The sequence below is a fragment of the Pan troglodytes genome, chromosome 5 (assembly GCF_028858775.2).
Source record: "Pan troglodytes isolate AG18354 chromosome 5, NHGRI_mPanTro3-v2.0_pri, whole genome shotgun sequence".
NCBI lineage: Eukaryota > Metazoa > Chordata > Mammalia > Primates > Hominidae > Pan > Pan troglodytes.
Window position 1 is genome coordinate 96703300 of NC_072403.2, and position 23819 is coordinate 96727118.

The 23819-nt window shown below is 38.6% G+C and overlaps 1 long non-coding RNA gene across 2 annotated transcripts; it reads left to right on the plus strand.

Moving 5' to 3' along the window:
- The first annotated feature begins 1110 nt into the window (after nt 1-1110).
- LOC100609683 (uncharacterized) lies at nt 1111-21168 on the plus strand. 2 transcript variants are annotated; one of them, XR_001718564.1, is made up of 5 exons: nt 1111-1250; nt 5599-5678; nt 6598-6796; nt 18216-18352; nt 20909-21168. It is a non-coding gene; the product is annotated as an uncharacterized LOC100609683 (long non-coding RNA). The 2 variants fall into 2 exon arrangements; XR_680865.2 differs by lacking the exon at nt 18216-18352 and having other exon boundaries at nt 1112-1250.
- The last annotated feature ends 2651 nt before the right edge of the window (nt 21169-23819 follow it).

Below are 23819 nucleotides of genomic sequence, written 5' to 3' on the forward strand. Positions count from 1 at the left end.
TAATCAACCTGTCAGAAACATTTTGATTTCACTTAAATACTGGGCAATCTGACAACAACTTTTCCCACAACTGAGAAGAATCTCCTAACATGAGAGGCACTTGAAGACGTGTTAAAATTTTTACAGCTATTAACACATTCCTAAGAAAAATACTGCTGGAGACACAAGAAAGCCAAGGATAACAATCTTCTCTTTCCAATGAAAACGTTTAGTCTGTTTGATTAAAGGAAGATAAATGAAAGGGCAAGGGCAAACTCACCTCACATTCTGTGCTACAGTTTGGTTTCCCTTGAGACCAAATTGTCTCGCTCAGGAAAAATGTAGTCTGTCTTCAAGTCCCTGTATTCTGGAGCAAGGAATCAGATGAGGAATCACTTAGCATTCAGCACATCTCAGCTGGCTCTGAAGGGCCTGAATTCTCTGGCAACCTTGACCAGGGATAAGCAGAAAGGAGAAGGCAGGGCATAGCCATCAATTTATGTTTCCTTCTTCTCCTTATCTCCCTATTCCAAGAGATTCAAAGAGAGGTGCAGATAGCCCTCCGATAAGAACAAAACCCTCTGGACCAGGGTACCTAGGCTCTGGTCCTAGCTCTGCAATAACTGTGACCTTGAAAAACTATTTGTTGTCGCTAAGCTTCAGTTTTTCTTTCCATTAAATTAGGGGGTTGGTCTAAAACAGTATTTTCACACTGTGATTTGGAGCCATTTGTGGGACATAAAGTCAATTTAGTCAGTTGCAACAGGCAATGCTTGGAAAGGAAAGAGGATAAGATAAGGGATAAAGTAGGGAATGGGATGGGATGGGATGGGATGGGATGGGATGGGATGGGATGGGATGGAACATAGGATAAGATAGCTTAGGACAGGACAGGATAGAAAATATCACACTGCTTCATTTTTTTTTTATTGGTGTTCACAGAAGCCAGCATTCATTGATGTTTTTACAACTTCCCCAGGTCTACCAGGCTTCTTGATCTCACTTCTTCTAGAAGAAAACCCAGCCAAGGTGGTACAAGCTGTAGACAGTGCCACCCAGACACAGCTCCACAGTCCATTGTATAGGATGTTGTCAGTTGTCCTGCCCTTTAAGTGCATTGTGAGGTCACTGTCCACCTCAATTCATCAGGAGAGACCTAGTGTGGGTGTAGGGGTGCCTGAGGAGAAAGGGGTGCTGGTTCTTCCTTATATCCCCTGCCTGCCTCAGCTGGGCTCTGACCCAGCCAGCAGACTGGAGTCCTCTTCTGCATGGTATATTCTTTCCTGAGACTTTTGTTTCAGTTAGGTGTGTGTGTGTTTCTGTTTTTGTGTGTGCATGTGTGTGTCTTAAAATATAGTTCTATGTATTGTGTCTAGAAGAATGTTTGATAAACACTGGATTGAATGATCTCTCAGATTTCCTCTAGCTCTACTCATGTGGAATTTGGTAAGCTATACAGACACCATTCTGATAAGCCTACACTCTGGGTGGGTCCATTCCAGACCTCATACACTACACTAATGAATATGAATCTATTTTTATGTGACTTGAGGCCATTGAAATTTTGTGTACGTTTATGTTCATGTATTAATGTGCAAGTGTATTCGTGTTTTTATCTCACCTGATACAGGACCTAACCACTGCCAGCACTGAAGTACAATGTGACTCACTATAACAAAACAAAAAAGCAGTAGAGATCAATGGCCTTCAACACTGAAGAAATTAGTTTCTAGAGAAGCCTGGGGCTATGTTTCAGTGCCTAGGGCTATGTTTGCTTGATGTAGAGAAGGAATAAGAGAAGGGACATACATGTATTGCTATACTCTGGTACCCATAAAGAATGCTCCTTTGGGAATATGCCACTGTTAAAGTAGTTGTTTATAGAACTGAACTACATGGTCTTGTGACTTGAAAACACTTGAAACAAGAGTATAACTGCTACACAATCATTTCAAAATTCCTGTTTTACTCACTGTTTTATTCTTTGGGAGTAGCACTGTGCCCAGGACACAGTAGACATCATAAGATGTCTGTTGGAGTCTTATATAACTTTGCTAGCCACGGGGGAATCTTCTATTTCAGTAGGTTGGCCCTTGGTTCCTTCTAATTACTTAAGGTCAGGAAGGACTATGATATCCACCCCATTAGCCAGAATCTAGTGACACAACACCAACCTAACATAAGGAGGTTCATATCAATGAAATAAACATGGATATTTAGTGAGTACTAATATTCTCCATTAATATGATCACTCCCTCCCTCCTTGAAACACTTTATTAACTTAGCTTTCAGAATACAACACTCTCTTAGTTTTCCTTTGATCTCGTTGGTATGTCCTTCTAGGTATCCTTTCCGATTCCTTTCCTTTCACTTCTGATCCTTTGCTCAATATGAAGTTCAGTGACTTCATGTAGGTAGCTTGAAATCATTCATGGTGGGACTATTTACACCATGGAAATTGGCAAATGCCACAAATTAGGGCTTTGTCTTCAGAGAGCCAATTGTTCCACATTTACCAGCTCACTACTGGCTCTATTTCTATTTTTTAATGGTTCTGTTTGAAATTGTATTATGCATATTTAACTTAACAAAGTCTAAAATTTAAAAATGTCTTGAACCCCTTGTGAATGATACAGACCTGAAAATAACTTTTCCTCCACTGAAATTATAAAGTACTTGTCCAATATTTTAGTTCTATGTATTTTGTAACACCATAAAATATATGGTGTTATTTTACTTTACACAATGTTTACATTTCTGTTTATCATTTACATTCTCACTGTTTTTGTATCTAGACCATCCTTCTGAGATCAGTCTCCTTTTTCTTGAAATGTAGCCTTCATGACTTCCTGTAGAGTGGATTCTTTGGTAGTAAATTCCCTTGAATTTCTGTAAATTTTCTTGTATCTGTAAAAGACTGTATTTTGCCCTCATTCTTCAAAGATGTTTTTGTGTTTTGTTTTTAGTGGGAGGAAGAGAACAGGAGTACAGGTTGACAGTTATCTATCAGCATTTTAAAAACATTATTCCACAGTCTTCTGGCTTCCATTTTTCTCTGTGGAGAACACTGCTGTCATTATAATTGTTGTTCCTGTGTAGGTGATCAACCCTTTCTCTCTGGCTACTTTCTGTATTTTCTCCTTGTCTTGATATTCTGAAAATGTATTGTGATGCTTTTAAGATGGACTTCTTTTTCTTTATCCTGCTGGAGCTGTGTTGTTCTCTTTGAAAATGTGTTGTCATAATTTTATTTTATTTTATTTTATTTATTTATTTTTTATTATACTTTAAGTTTTAGGGTACATGTGCATCAGTTTTGGAAAATTAATACTTGCTACTTTGTTATATTTTGCCTCTCCTCCATTCTCTCAAATCTCTTTTTTCAAACTCTTATTGAACATATGTAAGACCTTCTATTTTTATCTTCTATATCTTTCAACATTGATATCACATTTCATTTCATCATCTCTGCAACATTCTAGATAGATTTTTCAGATTACTTTTTCAGCTCACAAACTTTCTTTAATTTTGTTTAATCTGTTATTTTTACCAATCCATTAAGTTGTTTTGAATTACAACACTTACAATTGTTTATTTCTAGAAGTTCAGCTTTTTTTAATTACCATATTTGCTTGTCTTTTGTTGTTTGTTCATCTTTTAATTGCATCCTTTATTTTGTTAAATGTTTCAAACTTAGCAGTTCATAGAGGTTCAAATGTATTGTTTATTCTGTCTATTGACTGTCCTTCACATGGCCTACTTTCTAGTGTATTAACTAATTTCTGTATATGAACTCATGGCTTGATATTTTTCTGTGAAAGTCCTACAGCCTTAACTCGGGGAAACATTCCTCCAGAGAAAGTTTTCTTCTGCCCCTGCTGGTGATCGGTGGGCACTTATAACCCAGATCTACTTCAGTCTTCCAGAAGAGTTTAACCAAAGACCCAGATTCAACCTTCTCTCACTAATATTTCCAGTGCTTACTATCTTCATAACAGTGTTTCTATAGTAACACAGCCTCAAAGTTATCAGAATTCATCCCTCCAGCCTACCTGCAGGATCTGGTACACCCCCTACTGCTCTGACACCCAGCTGCTCCAGCTCTCCTATTGTTCTGGCCCCATTCCCTCACATCTGCAGCCTTGATCGCAGCCACCTATGCTCAGCCCAACCCCACTGGAGGCTACTGGCTGCCCTGAACCAAACATAAGGGTGCTCAGCTGTCTTTTAAAATTCAACTTAAACATCATTTCTAAGAGGCCTCTGATGACAATGTCTTACTTATGCCCCTACTTACCCCAATTGGATGTGAGACTGACTCCCTCCTTGCTCCTAGGTAATTTCTTCTTCTTCTTTTTAATTATTTCTAATTCTTGGAAATAGTAAAAAAAAAATGCCTAAATACTAATAACAAATTTTTGATATTGCTCTCATGTGCAACAAAACTACCCACATTATATTAAAAAGCAATAATCAGGAATGTTTATTTCTGATCAATTTATTATTTCACTGAATATCCACTCGATTTTTTTATGTTAACAAGACTTTTTTCCAGGTTTATTGAGATATAATTGACAAATAGAAATTGTATATATTTAAGTTGCACAACTTGATGTTCATATGTATATATATGCATTGTGAAATGATAAATGATGCCAAGAATCAAACTAGTTGGATTTATTTTCAACAAAATTGTTTTTAACCTAATTATCACTTATTCCTTTGTGATCCCACTAGATCCTACATGTGTTTTTATATAGCCTCTCCAAACTTTTATTTCTGTACTTGTATCCTAGACTACTAAACTGTCGATTTCTTGGAGGTAGTAACCACTTACCTTTATCCCTAGTAGACAGTAGAATGCCTCATAGTTATTATTCACTTAATATGATTAAAGTAATGGATGAAGAGCAACCAGAATAATATTAATACATTTCAGTCTAAGTAAAGTATGCTAGCTTCTGCCTTTGTAAGCAAGTAGGTATATGTTTTGTACATAACTGTTTATGGTTTTTTTAAATTGGGTGCATCTGTTAATATTGGATAATTGCTTATGTATAAAAGCTCTTTGATCTGTTGCAAAAATGATGATGATGAAATCTAAAACCATGATTGCATAGCTCACAGTTTTTACAAAAGAGAGCACTCAAGGAAAAAATGTGGTTTCTACTTCAATTCAGTTTGCCCTCTCTAGAATCACATTCCACCTAATTATATATTACAAAAATATGTCGAATTTTCCACCTACTGGGACTTGGTGAGATGAATCTAACGATGACTTGTCAAAATCCTAGGTTTCAAATTCAAATGAATTCTGAAACCTAGGATTTATCAGATTTCAGTTGTTTTGCCAGATCTTCCTTAATTCTTTTATCACTCAGTTTTCTTAAACAAATGCTTTTTTTGAGGGAAGAGAGAGCAGAGGCTGTAATTTTCCCACAATATACTTCAATAAATATTTATTGAATTGAATATCAGTCTTTATTCATGCTGATTCTATTGATCTACTTCATGAAACAATTTACACATTCTATTAAAAGCTATTAAAAGTTGAACATAATAAATAGGGTCCCACAAATATTGTCTATTGCATCCAAAAGTAATAGATTTACATTTCAGATTCTACAAAGATCCTATATTTGATGTCAACATCTTAACAAGCATGGCTAATGACGATGTCTGGTGTATTTATTTAAAAGGTTGGTAATCCTTTCTAGATTAAAATGTCCAAATCATTGAGCAAAAGAAACTAAATTTCATTATCATTGATCCTATTACAAAAATAAGTAAGGTGGTACAATCAATTTTGAAAGAAAAACTAGAGCAATCTTAGATTGTGTGCTAATGTTAGCAAAAATGACAGAATATGCAGATTCAAATCCATGTAGGATGCAGTAGCCAAAGTTTTTTTGAATTCATTAGTTTTCCATTTTGATGGTATATAGTAGGGAGCAGACTAGTAAGTAAAGTAGTGAGACAGATCTGCTGAGATCTCATGGGCATGTCATCTTTCCTGGGGATTCCCAAATAGAGTCAGTGGGAAAGGGTGAGGGGTGGTAAAGGAGCTTCCTGTCAGATTGTTCTGTGCATTTTTATTCTATAATATTCCTGCTGGACCCCAAGAAAATATGACCATGGGATGGGACAAGCAAGAAAGATTGCTAACAGTGTGTCTTATCTTCACTTTCCTTGTTTAATAATTACCTTTAGGATATAAACTATCCTAGATAGTATTTTAAGTGCACTCCATATTTTAAAGGCCCAAATAAAAATTGAGTGCAAATGAATAACCCTTTTATAATGAAGAAACAATGATTTTAAATACAATAGTTTCCGTACTATATACTGTATACTTGATATAATGGCAACTTTGCCCCCCAGCTCTACCAAATAGCCTAGAGTACTTCATTGTCATTTTTTATGTCTAATGCCACCCAAACTTTTTAATAGAAATCCCACTGGTCAGTGTGTATACTTAACGTGGTGATGCTGTGCTATATAAGCTATGTAAGTGCTGATTATGTGCCAGGCACCATTATAAGTGCTTTACATTTGTGAGATGATTTGACCTTACAAAATCTCTGTGAAGTAAGTGCTGTTATTATCCTCTTTTTACAGGTAAGGAAACTGAGGCTTAGAGGAGTTATGAAACTGCCCAAGGTTTCACAGCTGAAATGTATAAGGACCTGGACTTGCAAATTTGGCACAAAGTTCTTCTAATAAGAGGCCATAAAATAACCAAATGATTTTTTATGTGCCTGTAGAACCAAAAGAACTATTTCAGAATGTCAGCTGAAAAGCACGATATTCCAGATAGGTGAGAAAGTCAAAGCTCAGGAGAATTAAAGTTCTGTGGACTATCAACTTTCCTCAATTTTCCTTCTCTTCTAGGGGCTTCTTTACTCCTAGAATAGAAAAGCTTGGAGAATCCATAGGAAGTTAAAGACAAAGTCAATATCTCCTGTTGAAAGTCAGGGTGAAATCACATATCTTATGTATTGTTAATTCTTCCCACAGAGGTATTTTAGAATAAGTCCTGTCTGATTGCATGGTAAATAGCACCTTGTTTATCCCAATGGGAAATGAGTTGGAGCATCCAACCCTCACACCCTTAGTTTAAATTATTTCTCTTCGTAAAGTCATAAGACATATGCTATGGTTTGAGTCTGCCCAGCAGCTGTCTATATGCTGGACATGTGCATTTGTTGTTAACCTCCTCTTGTTAACTTTTTTTTTGGCATAAGTAGTAGTTTCGTTGTTCATAGTGCAATAGCAATTAACATAATTGCAGATATGCTTCAAGATTTTCAAGATGAATGGCTCTATTTCCACTCAATTGGACAATAGCTTCCGCATTCTGGATAAAGCTCTGCCTCACAATAGTTTTGTGTGAAAGGAAAGAGAAAGAGTCAGGGTAGAGATAGGAACATTTTCAATGTATTCAAATACCATTGAGGTATGGTGTGTACGTAAATATATATATGTGTGTATATATATATGTATATATACATACATGTACTAAATTTGCATTTGACTAAATACAATCACTGTAACTGCTTTCATTATATTGTCTTGTCCCCTTCTATCCTCAACCAGTATAAAATACTTGATATCCATCAGGTTGATTGGAAAGGGAAGGCTATGGTTGACAATACATATTCATAAGTTGTGGACTTACTTTATTGAATAATCAATTTTGGAAAATAATAGCACAAAAATCAGCACATAGGCAACAAATGTGAAAAATGCCTGGTAACAGCCTGTGTTGCAGAATTTCTGTCTTGGCCAAAATTTATAGTCAAAATGAGGAAGACATAAAAGAAGAAATATTTTTGGATCTCAGACATAGATCATGAGGGAGAGAGGAAGAGCAAGCAGTCTTTAGACAAGACAAAAAGTAATGAAAAAGTATTTTTAGTTCAACAGTATTTGGGGGAGTTAAGCTTGGGAAACATTTCTGATGGACTAGCATTTGGGATATCAAGCAATCAACAAGGGGTAATCTGGGGAGGCCATTTCATCCTTCATTCCATTGGAGGCAAAATCGTGTTGATGTATAAATGTACCTCCTGGTTTCCAATTGTTCTCACTCAGCAATGAGGCATGAAGCCTGAGAAACCACAGATATTTGGATCTAAGAAGGTATTTTATTTCCCCTCCCCAGAGTGGAAAATACACAAGGGCACTTTATCTTAGTCCTGTGAGTTCTCATAAACCTATAACCCTCTTCCTCTGAGCTTCATGCTCTTTAACTTGATCTGTACATAATTCTATTACCTAAAGTGCCCCTGGTATACACATCCTAGACCAGGTGGAAGATGGGGTCTCTTTCTTCCTCACAGATTTCACATCTTGCCCTTCTAGCCTTTCAGGTGCCAAAAACAGATTATCTTAAAGTGAAGCAGCAGCATAGTTGGACTTTAGCCTCCATATGCTTTAATTTTCTTATCGAAAAGGAGGAAAATTGATTTTTCCTTGCCATACACACACACTTACATACCCCCTTTTTTCCCCCCAAAATCTCCACATCATCTGAATTCTTTAATTCTCAAGACTGAATCAATCCCAATATCGTCTATCAGGGAAAAAGCGAGACAGAGCAATGAATTCAGGGCTTCCCAGAGTGGTTTTTACTTTCCCAAATCCTTAGAGACTTCCCTCTGAAATTTTTTTCCCAGCTGTACTTGGAAGCTATAACAGATCCAGAGGCCATTTTAGAACCTCATTTATATTGTCCTGACACTTAGGAATCCAGTTTCTGTTATAGGGATGTCATCAAAGTTGGTGGGCTCAAAATATGACCTACTTTTTAAAACCCATCTGTTAGGAGCCTATAGATTTTCTCGGTTTGTTTGTTTCTGACTGTCTACAGAAAGGGAAACAGCAACATTCTCACTTTAAGAGCCTACCTCCCAAATAGCAATAAACTAAATACTCACCATGAAGGAGCTGAATGCCTTTCAAATATGCAGCAGGCACAAAGCAAACAAACAAACAAATAAACAACAGTGATACTCCTTAATCTGGAGAAAAAAGGATGAGAGCAGGAAGTACTGTTCAGGTTAATTAATGCACATCTAGACTATTTTAATTTAAAAACTTACTCTGGACCAAATAGAACCAGTTAGCTTGCCACGCCTTTGCCACTGTGTGGTCATGATGTTACGATTCTCTGTAACAATGAGGCTTTTAATACCACACATCTAACAAAGAGGGATTTGGGAACTGCAAGTTGAAGCTGATGAATTCTTTAACATAAATCACTATTACCCATGGATTGGTGAGTTGATCTTCAATGTACCCTTTCATTGATTTTACCCTAGCTAGATGGCTAAAACACACACACACACACACACACACACACACACACAATGAAATCTCTAAATTTCCCCCAAAGTCTATCATTCCTGGATTAGAATAAAGCTACAAATAGGGATGGTGGAAAAAGAGAGAGAAAGAAGTGAGGGAGGAGGAAGGAGGGAGGGGAATGGTGGGGAACAGGGAAAGTGGAAAAGAAGAATAGGACATTCATATATACTGGCTATTTAGCTAAATTGTTTATCTACCTAAAATACACATTGCACATTTTTTATCATTTAATTTTACATCATGCTGACCTCGACCAAACTTTGGTTACTGAGTTACTGATTCAGAAGTAAATTGTAATATGAGTGAGGATCCTATTTTAGAGTCTTTTAATTAAAGTCCAGCTTCCTCATGTCCATGCTTCCCATCTCCAATTCTGTAAAGAATCTTCTTTCCCTATTACTGACCCTGCACTTCACTCTACTCCTGCCAGTTTTGTGCTCAAAACCTGTCAGTGGCTCTGCCTGGCCCACTGGAAAAGTTCTGAGTTAATAGCCTCATGTACAAGGCCCTCTGCCACCTGACTCAAAGCTTCAATTTTAAACTTATATTTACTATGCCTTGATTTGAATGCTCACAAAATAGCTCTTCCACTTCTGGAATTATATTATAATTTAAGTGAGAAGAATAAAACAGGAGAGGAATAAGAAGTAAAATGTAGACTCTGTACTAGAAAAGCAAACATTTTTCAACAAATCCCTAAAACACACCAATTTATATCTTATTGGCCTGAAGTGTTCATGTAGTTACAAATAGCTGCAAGGAACTCTGGGAACAAATAATTCCCCAAAGAAAACCGAGGTTCTGATAGTAAGGAAGAAAGGAAGAATGGTTATTGGGTAAACAACCTTCAATGTGTACCCAAAAGCCCAAAGCCAGTAGTGGAAGGAGGTTACAAGATATTTTGGTAACAGAAATTATACAAATACATCTGCTGTGCAGGGCTAAGCTCTACATAGTAGCCTATGAATTTACACAGGCTTTTGTTATAACAAGTCAACTCTAGGCAGATGGGATATAAAATATCCCAAATTATTACATCCATATATAAATACTTTTATAATTCTTTTGCTCTAATTTCTGAGTTCTGAGACCAAGTCATGAATTGCTAACAAACAGAATGTGATATAATGAATCAGTTATAATAACACTGACAACTCAACTATTCTTTTGAATTAAAAGATCTTAGTCCCGGGATAATAATAAATACCAAAATTATCCGATATTTTAGCAAACAGCTTGAGCACAGGCACATTAAGGTGGCTGATATTTTTGTGCTGAATCAAGCAAAAATTACATAAATATTTACCCAGCCTCACAGCCTGAAGGGAATGGATCATGATTAAAATAAATCAGTCTCTTGGCCAGACATGGTGGCTCATGCCTGCAATCCCAACACTTTGGGAGGCTGAGGTGGTCAGATCACCTGAACTCAGGAGTTCGAGACCAGCCTGGCCAACATGGGGAAGCCCCATCTCTACTAAAAAAAAAAAAAAAAAATACAAAAATTACCCAGGCATGATGGTGGGCACATGTAATCCCAGCTACTAGGGAGGCTGAGGCAAGAGAATTGCTTGAACCTTGGAGGTGGAGGTTGCAGTGACTCGAGATTGTGTCACCACACTGCAGCCTAGGCAATAATGTGAGACTCTGTCAAAAAAGAAAAAAAAAAGGTGGAGCCAAGATGGCCGAATAGGAACAGCTCCAGTCTACAGCTCCAAGCATGAGTGATGCAGAAGACAGGTGATTTCTGCATTTCCAACTGAGGTACCAGGTTCATCTCGCTGGGAAGTGTCGGAAAGTGGGTGCAGGACAGTGGGTGCAGCGCATCGAGTGAGAGCTGAAGCAGGATGAGGCATCACCTCACCTGGGAGGCACAAGTGGTCAGGGAATTCCCTTTCCTAGTCAAAGAAAGGGGTGACAGACAGCACCTGAAAAATTGGGTCACTCCCACCCTAATACTGCGCTTTTCCAACAGTCTTAGCAAACGGCACACCAGAAGATTATATCCCAAGCCTGGCTCAGAAGGTCCTATGCCCACGGAGCCTCAATCATTGCTAGCACAACAGTCTGAGATCAAACTGCAAGGTGGCAGCAAGGCTGGGGGAGGGGCGCCCGCCATTGCCAAGGCTTGAGTAGGTAAACAAAGCAGCCTGGAAGCTTGAACTGGGTGGAGTCCACCACAGCTCAAGGAGGTCTGCCTGCCTTCCTCTGCAGACTGCACCTCTGGTGACAGGGCATAGCCAAACAAAAGGCAGCAGAATCCTCTGTAGACTTAAATGTCCCTGTCTGACAGCTTTGAAGAGAGTAGTGGTTCTCCCAGCATGCAGCTGGAGATCTGAGAATGGACTGACTGCCTCCTCAAGTGGGTCCCTGACCCCCGAGTAGCCTAACTGGGAGGAAACCCCCAGTAGGGGCAGACTGACACCTCACACAGCCAGGTACTCCTCTGAGACAAAACTTCCAAAGGAATGATCAGGCAGCAACATTTGCTGCTCACTAATATCTGCTGTTCTGCAGCCACCACTGCTGATACCCAGGCAAACAGGGTCTGGAATGGACCTCCAGCAAACTCCAACAGACCTGCAGCTGAGGGTCCTGACTGTTAGAAGGAAAACTAATAAACAGAAAGGACGTCCACACCAAAAACCCATTTGTACGTCACCATCATCAAAGACCAAAAGTAGATAAAACCACAACGATGGGGAAAAAACAGAGCAGAAAAACTGGAAACTCTAAAAATCAGAGCACCTCTCCTCCTCCAAAGGAACACAGCTCCTCACCAGCAACGGAACAAAGCTGGATGGAGAATGACTTTGACGAGTTGAGAGAAGAAGGCTTCAGATGATCAAACTACTCTGAGCTAAAGGAGGAAGTTTGAACCCATGGCAAAGAAGATAAAAACCTTGAAAAAAAAATTAGACGAATGGCTAACTAGAATAACCAATGCAGAGAAGTCCTTAAAGGACCTGATGGAGCGGAAAACCATGGCAAAAGAACTACATGATGAAAGCACAAGCCTCAGTAGCCAATTCAATCAACTGGAAGAAACAGTATCAGTGATGGAAGATCAAATGAATGAAATGAAGTGAGAAGAGAAGTTTAGAGAAAAAAGAATAAAAAGAAATGAACAAAACCTCCAAGAAATATGGGACTATGTGAAAAGACCAAATCTAAGTCTGATTGGTGTACCTGAAAGTGACGGGGAGAATTGAACCACTCTGCAGGTTCAGTTGGAAAACACTATGCAGGATATTATCCGGGAGAACTTCCCCAATCTAGCAAGGCAGGCCAACATTCAGATTCAGGAAATACAGAGAATGCCACAGAGATACTCCGTGAGAAGAGCAACTCCAAGACACACAATTGTCAGATTCACCAAAGTTGAAATGAAGGAAAAAATGTTAAGGGCAGCCAGAGAGAAAGGTCGGGTTATCCACAAAGGGAAGCCCATCAGACTAACAGCTGATCTCTCGGCAGAAACTCTACAAGCCAGAATAGAGTGGGGGCCAATATTCAACATTCTTAAAGAAAAGAATTTTCAACCCAGAATTTCATATCCAGCCAAACAAAGCTTCATAAGTGAAGGAGAAATAAAATCCTTTAGAGAGAAGCAAATGCTGAGAGATTTTGTCACCACCAGGCCTGCCCTAAAAGAGCTCCTGAAGGAAGCACTAAACGTGGAAAGGAACAAATGGTACCAGCCACTGCAAAAACATGCCAAATTGTAAAGGCTATCAAGGCTAGGAAGAAACTGCATCAACTAATGAGCAAAATAACCAGCTAACATCATCATGACAGGATCAAATTCACACGTAACAATATTAACCTTAAATGTAAATAGGCTAAATGCTCCAAATAAAAGACACAGACTGGCAAATTGGATAAAGAGTCAAGACCCATCAGTGTGCTGTGTTCAGAAAACCCATCTCATGTGCAGAGACACACATAGGCCCAAAATAAAGGGATGGAAGAAAATCTACCAAACAAATGGAAAACAAAAAAAGGCAGGGGTTGCAATCCTAGTCTCTGATAAAAGAGACTGTAAACTAACAAAGACCAAAAGAGACAAAGAAGGCCACTATGTAATGGTAAACGGATCAATTCAACAAGAAGAGCTAACTATCCTAAATATATACGCAACCAATACAGGAGCACCCAGATTCATAAAGCAAGTCCTTAGAGACCTAGAAAGAGACTTAGACTCCCACACAATAATAATGGGGACTTTAACACCCCACTGTCAACATTAGACAGATCAATGAGACAGAAAGTTAACAACGATATCCAGGAATTGAACTCAGCTCTGCACCAAGTGGACCTAATAGACATCTACAGAACTCCCCACCCCAAATCAACAGAATATACATTCTTCTCAGCACCACACCACACCTATTCCAAAATTGACCACATAGTTGGAAGTAAAGCACTTGTCAGCAAATGTAAAAGAACAGAAATTTTAACAAACTGTCTCTCAGACCACAGTGCAATCAAACTAGAACTCAGGATTAACAAACTCAGTCAGAACTGCTCAACTACATGGAAACTGAACAACCTGCTCCTGAATGACTACTGGGTACATAATGAAATGAAGGCAGAAATAAAGATGTTCTTTGAAACCAATGAGAACAAAGACACAACATACCAGAATCTCTGGGACACATTCAAAGCAGTGTGTAGAGGGAAATTTATACCACTAAATGCCCACAAGAGAAAGCAGGAAAGATCCAAAATTGACACACTAATATCACAATTAAAAGAATAGAGAAACAAGAGCAAACACATTCAAAAGCTAGCAGAAGGCAAGAAATAACTAAGATCACAGCAGAACTGAAGGAAATAGAGACACAAAAAACCCTTCAAAAAATCAATGAATCCAGGAGCTGGTTTTTTGAAAAGATCAACAAAATTGATAGACCGCTAGCAAGACTAATAAAGAAGAAAAGAGAGAAGAATCAAATAGACGCAATAAAAAATGATAAAGGGGATATCACCACCAATCCCACAGAAATACAAACTACCATCAGAGAATACTACAAACACCTCTATGCAAATAAACTAGAAAATCTAGAAGAAATGGATAAATTCCTTGGCAAATACACCCTCCCAAAACTAAACCAGGAAGAAGTTGAATCTCTGAATAGACCAATAACAGGCTCTGAAATTGAGGCAATAATTAATAGCTTACCAACCAAAAAAAAGTCCAGGACCAGATGGATTCACAGCCGAATTCTACCAGAGGTACAAGGAGGAGCTGGTACCATTCCTTCTGAAACTATTCCAATCAATAGAAAAAGAGGGAATCCTCCCTAACTCATTTTATGAGGCCAGCATCATCTTGATACCAAAACCTGGCAGAGACACAATAAAAAAGGAGAATTTTGTACCAATATCCCTGATGAACGTCGATGCAAAAATCCTCAATAAAATACTGGCAAACCAAATCCAGCAGCACATCAAAAAGCTTATCTACCATGATCAAGTGGGCTTCATCCCTGGGATGCAAGCCTGGTTCAACATACGAAAATCAATAAATGTAATCCAGCATATAAACAGAACCAAAGACAAAAACCACATGATTATCTCAATCGATGCAGAAAAGGCCTTCGACAAAATTCAACAAACTTTCATGCTAAAAACTCTCAATAAATTAGGTATTGATGGGATGTATCTCAAAATAATAAGAGCTATCTATGACAAACCCACAGCCAATATCATACTGAATGGGAAAAACTGGAAGCATTCCCTTTGAAAACTGGCACAAGACAAGGATGCCCTCTCTCACCACTCCTATTCAACATAGTGTTGGAAGTTCTGGCCAGGGCAATTAGGCAGGAGAAGGAAATAAAGGGTATTCGATTAGGAAAAGAGGAAGTCAAATTGTCCCTGTTTGCAGATGACATGACTGTATATCTCCTTAAGCGGATAGGCAACTTCAGCAAATCTCAGGATACAAAATCAATGTGCAAAAATCACAAGCATTCTTATACACCAATAACAGACAAACAGAGAGCCAAATCATGAGTGAACTCCCATTCACAATTGCTTCAAAGAGAATAAAATACCTAGGAATCCAACTTACAAGGGATGTGAAGGACCTCTTCAAGGAGAACTACAAATGACTGCTCAATGAAATAAAAGAGGATACAAACGAATGGAAGAACATTCCATGCTCCTGGGTAGGAAGAATCAATATCGTGAAAATGGCCATACTGCCCAAGGTAATTTATAGATTCAATGCCATCCCCATCAAGCTACCAAGGACTTTCTTCACAGAATTGGAAAAAACTACTTTAAAGTTCATATGGAACCAAAAAACAGCCTGCATTGCCAAGTCAATCCTAAGCCAAAAGAACAAAGCTGGAGGCATCACACTACCTGACTTCAAACTATACTACAAGGCTACAGTAACCAAAACAGCATGGCACTGGTACTAAAACAGAGATATAGACCAATGGAGCAGAACAGAGCCCTCAGAAATAATGGTGCATATCTACAACTATCTGATCTTTGACAAACCTGACAAAAACAAGCAATGGGGAAAGGATTTCCTATTTAATAAAAGGTTCTGGGAAAACTGGCTAGCCATATGTAGAAAGCTGAAACTGGATCCCTTCCTTACACCTTATACAAAAATTAATTCAAGATGGATTAAAGACTTAAATGTTAGACCTAAGACCATAAAGACCCTAGAAGAAAACCTAGGCAATACCATTCAAGACATAGGCATGGGCAAGTACTTCATGTCTAAAACACCAAAAGCCATGGAAACAAAAGCCAAAATTGGCAAATGGGATCTAATTAAACTAAAGAGCTTCTGCACAGCAAAAGAAACTACCATCAGAGTGAACAGGCAAACTACAGAATGGGAGAAAATTTTTGCAATCTACTCATCTGACAAAGGACTAATATCCAGAATCTACAATGAACTCAAATTTACAAGGAAAAAACAAACAACCCCATCAAAAAGTGGGCAAAGGATATGAACAGACACTTCTCAAAAGAAGACATTTATGCAGCCAAAAGACACATGAAAAAAATGCTCATCATCACTGGCCATCAGAGAAATGCAAATCAAAACCACAATGAGATACCATCTCACACCAGTTAGAATGGAGATCATTAAAAAGTCAGGAAACAACAGGTGCTTGAGAGGATGTGGAGAAATAGGAACACTTTTATGCTCTTGGTGGGACTGTAAACTAGTTCAACCATTGTGGAAGTCAGTGTGGCGATTCCTCAGGGATCTAGAACTGGAAACACCATTTGACCCAGCCATCCCATTACTGGGTATATACCCAAAGGATTATAAATCATGCTGCTATAAAGACACATGCACAGGTTTGTTCACTGTGGCACTATTCACAATAACAAAGACTTGGAACCAACCCAAATGTCCAACAATGATAGACTGGATTAAGAAAATGTGGCACATATACACCATGGAATACTATGCAGCCATAAAAAATGATGAGTTCATGTCCTTTGTAGGGACATGGATGAAGCTGGAAACCATCATTCTCAGCAAACTATCGCAAAGACAAAAAACCAAATACTGCATGTTCTCACCCATAGGTGGGAATTGAACAATGAGAACACATGGACACAGGAAGGGGAACATCACACACCGGGGCCTGTTGTGGGGTGAGGGGAGGTGGGAGGGATAGCATTAGGAGATATACCTAATGTTAAATAACGAGTTAATGGGTGCAGCACACCAACATGGCACATGTATAGATATGTAACTAACCTGCACGTTGTGCACATGTACCCTAAAACTTAAAGTATGATAAAAAAAGGAAAAAAAAATAATTCGATTTAAAAATGAAAAAAGTCTATATATGAGAATTTGCATTAAAATTGAAAATAAATGCAAGTACGATATGTATACTTGCTATACTTGCACTATCGACTTGCAAGTATGTCAATTTAAGATAGGTCAAGTCTAGAAGTGAGTATGGGCAGGAGTAATTAATTATCTTTGTGATCTAGACTGTAAGCCTGTAGTGAGTTACATTCTTTATGTCTAAGAACTGTGACTGGTACATAATGCTGAACTGTTGGCTGTAAAATAAAATGAAGTTTTATCATAACCATATTGGCCTATGGTGGAAGTATTCCTTAAAGGAACCAAGGAGAAGTCACTTCTGGGTTTTGCACCAACAGAGAAACTTCCTATCCTTTTTCCTCTGTGTTACCAGTGTCTGCTGATTTCAGCTGGTCTTCTCACTTTTTGATACTCTTAGTTTTGGCTTCCACACTATATTTGCTTTTAAAATGTAAACTCCCAGAGGTCTGTGTTCTTGCTTTAATTTTAGCAAGCTCTAAGCCAACAACAAAGTGTTCTATGCCCAAATCTGAAAAAGCCCAGGCACAGTCCAAGCACTCAGCCTTCCAAAGTATACTTTGCAACTGACTTGCTGTGTTGGCATCAGGCAATTCATCTCTCTCCTTCCATTCATTCATTGCTAAATAGTAATAATAGTCATCCTCACTTACAGCAGTGTTTCCTTTGTCATTAAATATTTACTAAGCATCCACTGCATGACACAAACTTGGAGCTATACAGGCTAAACCAGCCAGATGCTGTCCTTGGCTTCAGAGAGCTTTTATGATACAAAAGACAGGTGGAGGCTGGGCACACAAGTACAGGTTAAGAGTATGCAAACTTGTGTGTATGTGCACGTGTGTGTGTGCCAAAGAACAAAGGATTGAACCACAGCCCATTTGCTATTTTTTTTACTACATGTGTTAGCCTTGATTTTAGGTTATCTTTGGCCATGAATAAATGGAAATATATGAATTTCAAAAGCATTGAACTTCACACTAGAGAGTAACCAGATTCTGCTTCTTTTTCTGTTTTCACAAAGGGCATTCACTAGCATATGCCTAAAGGTACTCACATAGGAGGAACACAATATGACCCCACAGAAGAATAATGAGCAACTAAACATTGACAGTAACAATGAGACTGTGGCCAATGAGATCACACCATGCAATGAGATAGGTTGGTGTTACCTAAGTGCATAATACCACTATGACATTATTCTTTATGGTAGAGGTCAACATAAGACTGAATTGCAATGGTTATTTCTGCTAAGAAAATACTTTCTCTGGACAAAAGAGGGCATTTGGAGAAATGGGAACCAAGAGGGTATAGAATGGAAATTATGCTGTGTTAATATGTCTCCAGCTATGAAGCCCCAGCCATTCCCATTAACCTTGTGTCAATTTGTATTATTTAGAGACAGTCAATTATGTGAGGTACATTATAATTTTTTTAAGCCAGCAATAGTTGGAGGTTGTCATCTGGAACCTAGCTGTGTTTCCTTTGTTTGCTTAATCTATGCTTTTGGTCTTTCTGAAAGATGAAAGTCTGCCATTTTAGCCTCAATGCCTCATAATATGTATGTTAAACTCACCACTGCCTCATTATTTATTAATGTCAATTTATCATACTTCAGTAGAGGATGGAGGCTGAAGCCACAGCAGTGACAGATGTTCCAGAAGATCAGCTTATATAATGAGAATTTGGGCCAAATCTGTTGAAAGTGGTGTTTTTTAAAAAAACACACTGACTTCAAAGAAATGAGTTGTGGCATCTGTAACATCTACAGGAGCAGTGCCAATGGAGGCTAGCGGGTCTGCAGAGGAGCAGCTCAAGTCATGCGATTACTGGAGCTTGCAGCAAAATGACTGGAACAACATCTGGGCTGCAGCAAGCTGGCCAGGACATTTTAAAAGAGCTCCTGTGGTGCCTCCAACTTTGATTTTACAGAGCTGCGGGGAAAGAAACAGGCTGTGTTCAAGAGCTCATGTGTTTTGCCTCACATGTTTTGTCCTCGCTCACTGTGAAGGGCCTCACTCAGCTGGGGACCCTGAGGGACACTCTTGGGCAGTCATTCTCTGTCTACTCTGCTAGCTCTGTAGGTTTGTGCTAGGGTCTGGGCAGGCAATCCCCACAAAGGGTATAAAATAAGAAATACCTTGCACTAATTCTTAAAATTTACACTTATTCTTTCTCAGCAAGAAACTCTCAAAGGATGCATTTGTGCAAGAAGTTGACACTGATCAGTTAGTTGGTTTTGGATAATATGCTAGTTGGAAACAAAATAGGATGTGTATGTGTGTGTACATCTGTGTGTGTGTGTGTGTATATGCATGGTGAGGGAGTGAGGAAATTATGTTCTACAACTGAGAATTAAGAATATCCATTCCCAGTACCCCAGTATGATTCTCAGTATCACAACATCACAGTGTTTAAAAGCACTTTTTCCCTGTCCTCTCTAGAATATTCATTTACTTAACAAATATTATTGTGAACCTAACATGTGTGTGACATATAGTAGAGAGGATCCTGGACAGAGACCACCTGGGACTGAATCCCAGCCTTGTAGCCCACCAGTTTCATGAGCTTCTACTACCGAGATGCTTTGGAAAACATTTATAAGGTGCTTTGGAAACCCTGAAGTTCCATAACATAACACAGGAGGTGGGACAGCAGAGTGATGAAAAGCATGGTCCCTGGAGCCAGGATCCTTGGGTGCAAATCTTGACTTTGACACTTACAGGCTGAGTGACTTTGGTCACATTATTTAATCTCTCTTTATTACTCAGTGTTCATGTCTATAAGATGGGGTGATAATAATAGCATATATTACAGAGGCTTGTTGTTAGGAGCAAATGTGTTAATATATAAGATATCTTTAGAATTTTACTTGGCACATACAAACCATTATTAAGTATTTGATCCATTAAAACTCTCTCTCTCTCCTGCCCCCATCCCTTCCCCCAAAGCCCATAGTGGCACATGTGTCAGAGCCCTTAGTTGAGGCCTTAGTCAACTCACAACCTCAGATCATATGTAGGGAGGGATATGGGAAAAGAAATGACCTAAACCAGTAAGAAGGAGAATGAGAAAGCTCAGTTCTTTCTCTTTCCTCATTTCTAGTCATAGATGCTTAATGGCATTTGCAAATGCCTACCCAAATATGCCAGCAGCAAAAGGAATTTAAAAATAACTTAAATATGATATAATTTTCATGAGATATTGTATTTAATGCAATCTCCAAAAGTGACACTTATCCTGGTAGGACATTTTAGATTCAAGTGCTTCAAGAACTAACAGAATCATCCCAATGCGGAGGCCCCATAAATGATCACTTTGGGAAAAGCATTTTTTTTCTTTTTATAAACTCAGTAACAGCAGAAACAGATCATAGTCTCTAGAAGCCACAGTGATAATCTTTCCTATACAACCATTTTCACTTTACGATGAAAGATGGTGTTGGGGCCCAGCAGATTTTTCTTGAAGTTTATAATGAGTCAACTACACAGAGAAGAAGTCCAGCCTCCTCTTTGATATCTCCCTTTTTCCCCTTATCTAAGCCAACTCAGTGTTACTTTTTATTGGATTTCCATTACTTCAGTGTTCTTCATGGAGCCTCAGTTCCTGTAACTATTACAGCTGATGGTAGTTTAGTACTTTGAACATAATTAATTAAATCACTGCATCACACAGGCCAGACATATTTCCATCAAAAGTTGCTATCTTGTCTTCCAGCTTAGAAACCTTGGCATAGTGCCTTCCTGGAAATCCCGGATTGCATCTAAAACCATGTGGCAGAGGGAGAAACAACAGACAGGCCATCCTGAGAAGACTCAGGCTGGGACGAAAGCTCTGCTCTCCAGGGACAAAGCAGCAGGGGACCAGCCATGCTCAGAAATACTCCACTGGCCAGTGCACATTTTTTTGAGCAATTTCACTTGCTTCCACACCACCTGCCCCCCTAACGCTTCTATTAAAGTGGCAAATAAATCTGATACCCAATTTCAACTGCACTTTCTTTCCAAAATATACGTAACACTAATACACCTGGTGTATTTACTGCTTATTATTAACCAATAATCATTTCCATGGAGTATGAAAGAAATTCCTCTTTTCTCCAACAATCCTCTAAAGATCGTCTTTATATGAGAACATATCCTGGGTCACAACCATTAACCATCTATAAAGAAAGACTCAATTTTTTCCTTTGACTGATGAAGTACTATATGGCTACTACAATGAATATAAGGAAAGAAGTAAAGGATAGTAGCACTTACTAAATACCTATTATATATCAGACCTATTCTGTGACTTCAAAGATCTTACATTCATATTGTTAATCTAAGGCTAACAAGCTCACAGTAGTGGCTACCACTTTTAAAGCGCTTTCCAATGATCCTGCGTTCCATCTCTGTGTGCTTCTCTTTTCAGTCCTTACATTTTAAACAAAAGATACCGTTTCGCTACCAGGTACAAAGTACACACAGGTACCAGATATCCTAATGCTCCTACTTCTCATTTTTCCAGTAATTCCTAGGTAAGACTACATTTGCTATAGTATTCAACAGAATAACATTACGTTCCCCAGTCATAGAGCTATTTCTCTGACTGATGCTTCAGAACTCTGTCCAGTATGGTAGCCACCAGACACATGGCTACTGAGCACTTGAAGTGTGGCTAATGTAGCTGCAGAACTAGAGTTTTAAAATTTTGCTCAATCTTAATTAATATAAGTTTACATTTTAAACCGAAAGCAGTGTAAAAAGTGAAAATTCACTTACTGTTAGTGTAAAATAGAAACTGGAGCTCAAAGACTAAGTACAAAAACAGTAAAATCCTACAGAATTAAGTTTTATATTAGTTATATGTTTAAATAATAATATTTAAGATACATTGGGTTAAATCAATTATTAAAATTAATTTTACTGTTTTTTTCTTTTAATGTGGCCAGTAGAAAAATTTAAATGGCATATGTGGCTCATCTTCTATTTCTATTGGGCAATGATGCTCCAGAAAGAGAATTATAAAAAGAATAGAAAGAGTATTCTCTACACCCGGAATGTATAGGGTGAAGAATAGAGGGGGAAAAAATGAAAAAATACTAATTTAACCCAGCTAACTACATGAAAGAAAAATAATTTTATCTGAGACTAAATCATGGACTCATTATTCCCCATAGGATTAATTTTCCATTCCATGTTCCTCATTAAATCTGACCTTGAGAAATCCTTCACTGGCCACTTCTGGGTGGTAAGATTGCCTTGTGTGATGCTGACTACTCAATGTCTGATCACAACTCACCCCTCTATCCTTTAGTAATCCAGTAGAAGGTTATAGAAGATAAAATTTTATTCATTCATTCATTCGTTCATTTATGTCTACATGATCTGAGGTCCATGTTTTTGGATAGCACAATTTGGCATGCATATATAATAAATAAATTGAGTTTCAAACATTTTTAAAAGTACTTAAATGGTATACTAAACACACAGCTTACAGCAATGGCATTAAATGTCCCGTATGTGATTTTTTTGGGGGGGTGCTTAATGAGATGAAAGGATTACACAAAATGTTTTTGTCAAAATGATTCTGTAAAGTGGGACTGTAGATCAAAGTTCACCACTGTCAAATATACAACTTGAGAACAAACTAAAGTGCTGCTATTAATCATGGTTTCTGGGGATTTGATGACACAGATTAAACTGCTGTAAAGAATACTGCTGTGCATCATGTTCTTGCAACTGTCATCAGCACTTCTGCCAAGTGTCCACAGATCATGAAGAAAAGCTGCCTAACCTCTACTGGAGGTATCTCTCTCACTGAGCTTAGTCAAGAATATGAATAGCAGGTTTAAGTTCATGACAATACCTCAAAGATACTGTGTCTGCAAAGCCGCTGCTTTCTTAGGGAAGAAAAGGCTTGATGAGTTTGAGAGGCAAAATGGAGGTGGAACATGAAGCAAGTAAACTGAGATCAGATACCACATGACTTTCATTTCTATCTAACTTTCAATCAGATAGACTTTCCATAAATATTCTGTAAAATATTTTAAATAATTTATAATGTGCCGTATTTCAGAGGTCTGAGGCTATGTAATTTTTTTTTTTTTTTTGAGACAGAGTCTTGCTCTGTTGCCCAGGCTGGAGTGCAGTGGTGCTGTTACTGGGTGGGTCTTTGTTCTTAGAGCTCCTAAGATGGTGGCAGGCCACTCCCAAGATGGGGCAGCAAGCCTTTTATTCTCTGACCTGGGGTTCCTGGCCTCACAGATTCCAAGGAATGGAACCTTGGGCCACGTGGTGAATGTTATAGCTGTATTAGAAGCCATGGGGTCACAGAAGAGAACCATGGAAACCAGCACCTAGCGTTTAGCTTGATTAGGATGAACGTAGGCACTTAGCCATGCAGGAACAATGGTGAGACTCTAGCCCGAACGGGAGTGTCAGTGGGTGCCTCGCTGGATCAGAAATGCAGCAGACACCCTGCCAGATCCAGAGGGGTGGAAGTCAATGGCGGGTCTGCAACGGCGGTGAACAGCAGTGGCGGACGGTGAGCAAAAGCTCAGCAGGAGCCAGAACAAACGTGGACCAGAAGAGTGTGCAGTTGCAAGATTTAACAGTGAAAACAGAGCTCCACACAATCGGAGGGG